Here is a 9,504-nt window from a genome sequence, read left to right on the forward strand (position 1 = left end):
AATTCAGACTTAAATTGTAGAAAGTAGGGAAAACCACTAGACCATTCAGGTATGACCTAAATCAAATCCCTTATGATTATACAGTGGAAGTGAGAAATAGATTTAAGGGCCTAGATCTGATAGATAGAGTGCCTGATGAACTATGGAATGAGGTTCGTGACATTGTACAGGAGAAAGGGATCAAGACCATCCCCATGGAAAAGAAATGCAAAAAAATTTTTAAAAAGGCCATATACTTACGACCTTTTAAATCTCCTTCCCCCCCTCATCATTGTCATCCTCCTCACAAGTGACTAGAGCATCTTCTCTATCCCCAGAAGACTTCTCTGTCCCTCAGAGTGTCTCTGTGTCTAAATAAAGCCTAAGTTTTTTAACCTCTTGCTTGCATGACAGAACCAAATACTCCAGGAGAAAAGCAATTGCAAATTATCAGCACATTTCTGATGTCTCCCCTGCCTGGAATATTATTCCCCCTAATTCCTGTTGCTTTCACACCTCTCTTAAAACTTTTAATATTTTATTTATATTTTTAATCCAGTGTTTCTAGTTGTTTTCAGTGGCATTGTTCATCTGAAACAAACTACTTCAGCCTATCCAGTGCTTTCTCGGTCCTGTCATTTTTCTTATCAAAACAGATAGATAGACGATTCCAGATTTTTGTAGATATATTAACAACTTTACTCATTAATTAATTTCTCAAACATGTTTTGAATTGTATACTATGTACCAAGGATTGTGTTAGAACTGAGAATGCATCTATATTTTCGGTTTTCAAACTAATCACATTCAAAATGGTGCTGATCTTTTCGCCAATAAAAGCACCCAAATTCCCCATTTTTATCAGTATTTTCAGTGATTAATATACTTCTTTCCAGTAGTTGAAAATTTAATTTAATTTATTTGGGCCAGTAATTATTTGTTCAGCTCATTCTATGAGCCTGGCACTTTGCTCCTCACTTGTGATTCATCACCAAATAGACTCTATTCTCTTAACAGAGACATTGATTATCTTGAGTTGTATTTTAATAACCTTTAAGTTTGACCTGGATTTTTAGACTCAAATTTTCTCAACCCAGGACAGCTCAGCAATACCTTCGATATTTTTCTGATCCTCGTTTCTGCTAAAGCCTCAGTCAATTCTACCTTTTGTGAAGACATCTTGACTGCTAAATTTCTTATCCCAGTAGCCCTAACCATGCCAGACATCATAAGCCTTTCCACTATCTGTCTAGAGCTATCCAAAATTAGGCTCCTTCATCTGTTCTGGTTTCTCATACTCCATTATTTTCTTTCATTCTCTAGATATCTTTTGTTAAATTCATTATTTCTTACCTGAAGTCATTTCTGTGCCCACTTAGTTAACCAATTTGATGTTTCTTATGAGATATTTTTGGTCATTTATGAATATTTCAGAATATGGATTTTATATATAAATGGATTGTCTATAGAAATGTTCTCTACTACAAAAAGAGTTGCAAACATTAAAATAAACTTATGATTGGGCAAGGACTGTATTCACAGATCTTATTTCTAACATAAATACCAGAGTCCAAAGAGAGATATCTGCAATTTATTGATCATTCAAAATGTATTGCTTTAACTTGACTCATCAGAAATAATTTATACTTATCTGCTAGGGAATCATCAGTATGCTTTTCTCTGCTTCTGTTTGTCCTTTGAATATAGATTTGATTTTCAGAAATATACCAAAAGAATTTGGAATATGCTAATTAAGAAAATCCAATCTCTTTTTCTTTTCATATGCATTTATGAGTCTAGTAAAACCTGAGTCATTAGTAAATGTCAGGGAATGCACTAGGCAAGATGAAAATAGTACCTTCCTGTCTTTCTAGGTGCTTACTATATATTTTAAGAAAAAAAAAGAAAGTGTTAGTCACTCAGTTGTGTCCAACTCTTTGAGATCCCATGGACTACAGACCACCAGGATCCTCTGTGCATGGGATTCTCCAGCAAGAATATTGGAGTGGGTTGCCATTTCTTCTCCAGGGGATCTCCCAAACCCGGGGATTGAACCCAGTATCCTGCATTGCAGGCAGATTCTTATCATCTGAGCCACTATGGGGGCTATATTGAAGAAAGACTCACTAAAATCATGTGTTTGCAAAGACACACATGATGACTTGGCAAACATGTAGGACAAGCACCAAACAGCTTGTAGGGATGACACAGGAAGTCCTCAGAATAGAGTCTTAGATGAAGCTAAGTCTGGGGTATTAGTCAGGGTTCTTTAGAGAAGCAGAACCAGTAGGACAGATAGATATTGCTGTTGTTCGGTTGCCCAGCCATGTCTGACTCTTTGTGACCCCATGGACTGCAGCACACCAGGCCTCCCTATCTCTTACCATCTCCCAGAGTTTTCCCAAGTTCAGGTTCACTGCATCAGTGATGTCATCCAGTCATCTCATCCTCACTCTATCCAGTGTCTCTAGCACTGAGAGAAAGAGAAAGTACACCCAACTAAATGCAGAGTTCCAGAGAATAGCAAGGGGAGACAAGAAGGCCTTCTTCAGTAAACAATGCAAAGAATTAAAGGAAAACAACAGAAGGGAAGAGACTAGATATCTCTCTAGGGAAACTGGAAATATCAAGGGAATATTTCACCGAAGGATGGGCACAATAAGGACAGAAGCAGTAGAGTCCTAGTAGAAGCAGAAGAGATCAAGAAGAGATGGAAAGAAAACACAGAAGACCTGTACAAAAAAGATCTTAATGACCCGGATAACCACGATGGTGTGATCAGACACCCAGAGTCAGACATTCTAGAGTGTGAAGTCAAGTGGGCTTAGGAGCCACTGCTGTCAATAAAGCTCGTGGATATGATGGAATTCCAGTAGAGCTATTTAAAATCTTTAAAAATGATGCTATCAAAGGGCTGCACTCAATAAGTCAGCAAATCTGGATAACTCAACACTGGCTACCGACTGGAAAAGGTCAATCCTCATTCCAGTTCCAAAGAAGGGCAGTACTAAAGAAGGTTCAAACCATCAGACAATCATACTCATCATCCATGCTAGTAAGGTCATGCTCAAAATCCTGCATGCTAGGCTTCAGCATTATGTGAACCAAGAAATTTTAGACATCCAAGCTGGGTTTAGAAAAGGCAGAGGAACCAAAGATCAAATTACTAACACTCGCTGAATCATAGAAAAAGCAAGGGAATTAGAGAAAAACATCTACCTCTGTTTCCTTGACTACACTAAAGCCTTTGACTATGTGGATCATAACAAACCGTGGAAAACTCTTAAAGAGATGGGAATACCAGGCGATCTTACCTGTTTCCTGAGAAACCTATATGCAGGTCAAGAAGCAACAGTTAGAACCTTGTATGGAACAACTGACTGGTTCAGGATTGAGAAAGGAGTACAACAAGGCTGTTTGTTATCACCCTGTTTACTTAACTTATATGCTGAGCACATTATGAGAAATGCCAGACTGGATGAGTTACAAGCTGGAATCAAGACAGGCAGGAAAAACATCAACAACCTCAGATATGTGGATTATACCACTCCAATGGCAGAAAGTGAAGATGAACTAAAGAACCTCTTGATGAGGGTGGAGGAGGAGAGTGAAAAAGCTGACTTAAAATTAAACATTAGAAAGACTAAGATCAAGGCATCTGGCTCCATCACTTTGGAAGCAGAAGGGGAAAAGGTGGAAGATTTCCTCTTCTTGGGCTCTAAAACCACTGCAGATGGTGACTGCAGCCATGAAATTAGATGTCTGCCTCTTGGCAGGAAAGCTATAATAAACTTAGATAGCATATTAAAAAGTAGAGGTATCACTTTGCCAACAAAGTTCCATATAGTCAAGGCTATGGTCGTTCCAGTGGTCAGATACAGTTGTGAGAGCTGGACCGTTAAAGAAGGCAGAGCACTGAAGAATTGATGCCTTCTAACTGTGATCCTCAAGAAGATGCTTGAGAGTCCCTTGGACAACAAGAAGACCAAATCAATCTTAAAGGGAATCAATACTAGATACTCATTGGAAGGACTGATGCTGAAGCTAAAGCTCCAATATTTTGTCACGTGATATGAACAGCTGACTCACTGGGACAGTCCCTGATGCTGGGAAAGACTGAGGGCAGAAGGAAAGAGAGCATCAGATAGGTATTACATTATTGAAACTTATTAAAAGGAATTGGTCATGTGATAATGGAAGCTGAGAAACGCCAAGATCTTCAGGCAGCAAACTGGAGATCCAAAAGGTCTGATGATAAAGCTCCAGCCTGAGGAGAAGATTCATGTCCCAGCTCAGATTATCCAAGTCACATCCTGTCTCTTATCTAGGTCTAGCTCTGCATAATGGATGAAAAGGGTGCTGTGTAATATTTGTTGGTTGCTATGCAGATAGTGTGGGGCATTTATAATTATAAAATAGCTGTTTCCCTTCATGAGTTTTATTCTAATTAGAAACATGTATTATAAACTTCAAAAAAACAGAAGTTAAACAACAGGTATGGTTAATGAAAGATAAGATGTAAACAGAGAGGAAATGATAGATGATAAAAATGATTTAGACAAATTATCATAGCTAGGCAGCTTTCTGCTAAGTTAGTCAGAGAAAGAGTAGTTTTTGAAAGTTTAAGAGGGGAAATGGTTCTTCAGGAAATAAGTACAGTGGCAATTTGCCAACAATAAAATGAGCTGTATAAATATGTTCTCTGAAGGCTCATGGTATCTTCTGGACTCTGGGGAACCAACAAGTTTAGTTATAGTTGTAGGTGTTTAGGGATGTTAGAAAGCAGAAATGAGTTTTCAAAAACCAGGCATCAAGATTTCTCAGCAATGGAGTGGTGTGATCTCTAGAAGATTCTGTCTCCTAGTGATTGGAATCCATCTACAGAGAATTTCTAAGTGCGTAGGGAGCAGAACTAGAGCAAGAATCTGCAACTATGGCCAGTGGCCATATCCAGCCCATGGCTGGTTTTTGTGAATAAAGTTTTATTGGAACCCTGCCACATTCATTCACTAATGTATTGCCTTGGCTGCTTTCATGCTACAGTGGCAGAGTTGAGTGCAACAGAGACCATATGGCTCACAAAGCCTAAAATATTTACCTTCTGGACCTCTGAAATAAAAGTTTTCCAAGGCCTGGACTAGAGAGAATAAATTCAGTTTGAATACAGATTGTTAAATATGTGAATGGATAAATATATGAGCATATAAAAGATAGACAGGAAATAGCATAAGTGCATAATTACTGAAAGCATTCTGAATCTGAGTCCAGTTAAACTGAGGTTCTTTGATAAGATCTTACACTAGCAAAATTAGATCATGTATTTATTATTAACTATTGCCCAGTACAGACCTGTGTCCTTATGAAAATATATATAATAAATGGAATACACAGTTCTTTCCTTGGAGGAGCTTCAGTTCAAATAAGAAACAGAAAGAGAGCAGTATGTAACTGCTCTCTAAAATATAATAAAGCGCTGAATATGGTTCAGTTAAGTTGAAGTTCTGCAAAATTATGCAACTCAGACTCTGATCATCGAAAGAAAACAAAAATAGGAAGTCAGGAAAACTAATTACTTGAAAATTGTTCAGCCTCTGTTCCAACGTGGATATCATGTGCAGTGTAATCTAAAATGTTTGCTTGGACCTAATAGTATAGTTTGAATTGCTTTTAAACAGAGTAGCAAAGTCTAAATAGCTTGAGAAAACTGCTCCAGGTGGGATATTTTGTTTCTAAGTTCATATCATCAACATTTCTTAGTCTTTTATGTGTTTTCCTGGCAGATCCACAAGGGAACATGGCTTCTAGATACAGTAGTTTGCAAGCCCAGATTGTTTAGTGCTTTGTTTAATGCTTCTTTTTAATAAGTCCAATTTCTTCCTGTTCTGGCTTTTTGTGTAATCATTATGAGTAATGGATAAAATTATGAACTTCATTCAGAAATTGCCATAAATTTTCAACTCTTGTATTTTCCTTAAATGAATTTTGCTTTACTTCCTCTATCTTGTAGTTGGTCACTAAAGGGACTTTATGAATACATTTTTAAATTATAAATGGAGTTCATAGAACTCTATAAAAATTACCTCATAAATGTTTAGATAATTAACTCTGGCTTAAAGAGTGTGCTATAAATTGCCTTGCTTTACTATGCAGTACATTTATCCAATTCTTTCCTTAAAATGGATTTTTACAACATAGACTGTGTTGCTTGAGTCATTATGTTCATTTGCTTGAATGTTACATCAGCACTGGCAAAACCACTGACTATGATTATAAGGAGAGTGAGAACTGGATATAGGTATTGATTAATCAGCAATTATTATTATTATTCAGAAAGATATTATATGAGAGTTTCAATTTACATTATACACCACGGATTTAAAAATCAAAGTTAAAAATATGATGTGATTTTCAATGATGTGTGTTTTATGAGTATAAAATTAATGAATGCTTATTATAGAAAATTTGGAAAATTTTTAAATTTGTAAAGAAAAATACTAGAATATCATCATCCGTAACACTAGCATTCATAATAACCACCATTGACATTAAAATGAACTGTTATTTTTCCTATTAAAACATAAAGTTAAAGCCATATCTAGAAATATATAGAGAGATATAAATATTTTTTATTTTATAAAACTTGAAATATATTTTGCACCTAATTTTATCTTGATTTTTCACTTAATTTTTGCCATCTTTGGTAATGTAATTTTTAATGATTGCATAAAACTTCCTAGTTTGAATAAAGCATGCTTTAAGGTATTCCAGTTTTCCCCAACTATCCTTAATGTTGAAAGCAACATTTACTATAAAAAAGTCTGAATTTCCCTTATCGTCATCTAGTATGTTTATCCATGTTTTCTTTTTCACGGGTCTCTGTTAAACAACTTTATTGAGATAAATAGCATAAAATTTAGCATAAAATTCACCCTTTTAGAGTATACAATTCATTTATTATTAGTACATTCACAAAGCTGTACAATCATCACCTCTAATTTCAGATCATTTTAATCACCTCTTCAAAATTCCTATACCCGTTAGTCATCACTCCTCAACTCCTCTCATGCCAGCATCGAGAATACATTCTGTTTCTATGAATCTGACTTCATCAGTGAAGCTCTAGTGTAGTAATGGCTTTATAGCTGAAAGAACTGCAGGTCTCCAATCCTAAAACAAGAGAGTCTCTAGAAAAATCAAAGTCAAGAAAAGAGACAAAAACAATGATGCTAGAGAAAATTTTCAAATCCAAAACCAAAGTACAGCAAACAGTATATACAGTCTAATTCCTAGCCAGATAAACATAAAACCTCATACCAAAGGCTTATCTCCATCAGTTTCTTTCACTCAACTTATTATGTCTGGCTTAGAACAAAATGTTCAATGCATGCTTAAAGGCAAAAAATAAATAAATAAATAAATAAAGTCATAAAATACAAAACAAGCATTAGATTCAGATACAGTAGGTATTTTGGAATTATCAGACCAGGAATTTTAAAATAACTATGCTTAATACACCAAGAAAGCTAATGGAAAAAGTGGACAACATGCAAAGAGAGATGTGTGATGTAAGCAGAAAGATGGAAACTAAAAGATTCAAAAGAAAATGATACAAATAAAAAGCACTGCAACAAAAATGAATACCTTTGATGGACTCACTAGTAAACTGTACATGTTTAAGGTAAGAATCAGCGACCTTGAAGATATATTGATAGGTAATTCAACACCCTTAAAGTGTGGGACAACTATAAAAGTCCTAATATAAGCATAATGGGAACAGCAAATGGAGAAGAGAAAGGGGAACAGAAATATTTTAAATATTTCAAATAAAAAATGGCTGAGAATGCTTCAAAATTAATGACAGGCATGAAAGCACAGATCCAAGAAGTTCAGAAAACACCAAGCAGAAAAAATAACCAAATTTCTACATCTAGGTATATCATCATATGCTATGTAGAAAATTAAAGACAAAGAGAAATCTTGAAAAAAGTGAAAGGAGGGGAAAACATTACCAAGAATAGAATCATATCTTTTTTTCAGAAACCATGCAAGCAAGAGGAGAGTAGATGGAAATATTTAAAATCTTAAAGGTGAAAATTTTCCAACCTAGAAATTATTATTCCAACCTAGAAATCCAAAGAAATTATTCTTCAGAAATGAAGGAGAAATAAATTATTATTTATCAGGCAAACAGTAATTGAGGAAATTTGTCATTAGCATAGCTGCCTTGAAAGAAAGGTTTTTTTCCCAGAGAGAAGGAAAATGATATAGATAAGAAATTCAAAACTACATAAAGAAAGAGCATCACAGAAAGAATAAATGAAGATAAAATTAATCTTTGATAGCACTTACTCTTATTTGATCTAATTAATATGGTTTGATCAAAATAATAATAGCAACAATTTAGTGACTTATTATAACTATGGATAAATGAAAGGACAGTAATATAACAAAGGATGAAAGGAAGGAAATGGGAACAGCAGCACCGCTCATGAAGTGGCATACTGTTAGTTCAAAGCGGACTTAGATTAGTTACAAATGTATATGGAAAACTCAAAAGCAACAATTCAAAGAAGTCTTAAAAGGAAGCACAATTTATTTGATAATAGAAGAGAGAAAATGGAATTATATAAAATAATTAAAACCAGAGATGATGGGGAAAAAAGCATGAAAGACAAAAGAAAAACAGGACAACGAATAGAAAACAATTTGAAATACAGTAGATATAAATTATATGAATTGTCTAAATATGCCAGTTAAAAGATAGAGATTTTCAGAGAGTGGATAAAAACAGGACTAACTTATGTTGTCTACAAGAAACTTACTTTAAATATAAAGACAAAGAAAGATTATAAGTAGAGCAATAGAGAAAGATAGATCAACATTAATCAAAAGAAAGCTGGATCAATGCTAATCAAAAGAAAGCTGGAATCGCTATAACATTTTTGACAATGTAGAATTTTCTCCAAGAAGACATCATGATCCTTAATAAGTAAGCACCTAAGAAGAGAATATCAAAATACATGAGGCAAAAGCTTATAGAAGTGAGAAGAGAAATAGTCAGATTCACTTATATAGTTGGAGACTTTGACACTATTCAATTAGTAATTGACAAATCTAGCAGGCAGAAAATCAGTAAGGATTTAGTTGAAAGGAACAGCATCACCAATCAGCTGGATCTAAATGACAGTTATAGAATTGTTGTTGCTCAGTTGCTGAGTCATGTCTGACTCTTTTCGACCCCATGGACTGAAGCATGCCAGGCTTCCCTGTTCTTCACCATCTCCCAGAGGTTGTTCAAACTAATGTCCATTGAGTCAGTGATGCCATCCAACCATTTCATCCTTTGTCATCCCCTTCTCCTCCTGCCTTCAATCTTTCCCAGCATCAGGGTCTTTTCTAATGAGTCAGCTCTTTCCATCAAGTGGCCAAAGTATTGGAGCTTCAGTTTCAGCATCAGTCTTTCCAATGAATACTCAGGATACTCCATCCAATAATAGTAGAATACACATTCTTCTCAAGTTCATA

The sequence above is a fragment of the Capra hircus genome, chromosome 20, assembly GCF_001704415.2.
Source record: "Capra hircus breed San Clemente chromosome 20, ASM170441v1, whole genome shotgun sequence".
Classification (NCBI taxonomy): domain Eukaryota; kingdom Metazoa; phylum Chordata; class Mammalia; order Artiodactyla; family Bovidae; genus Capra; species Capra hircus.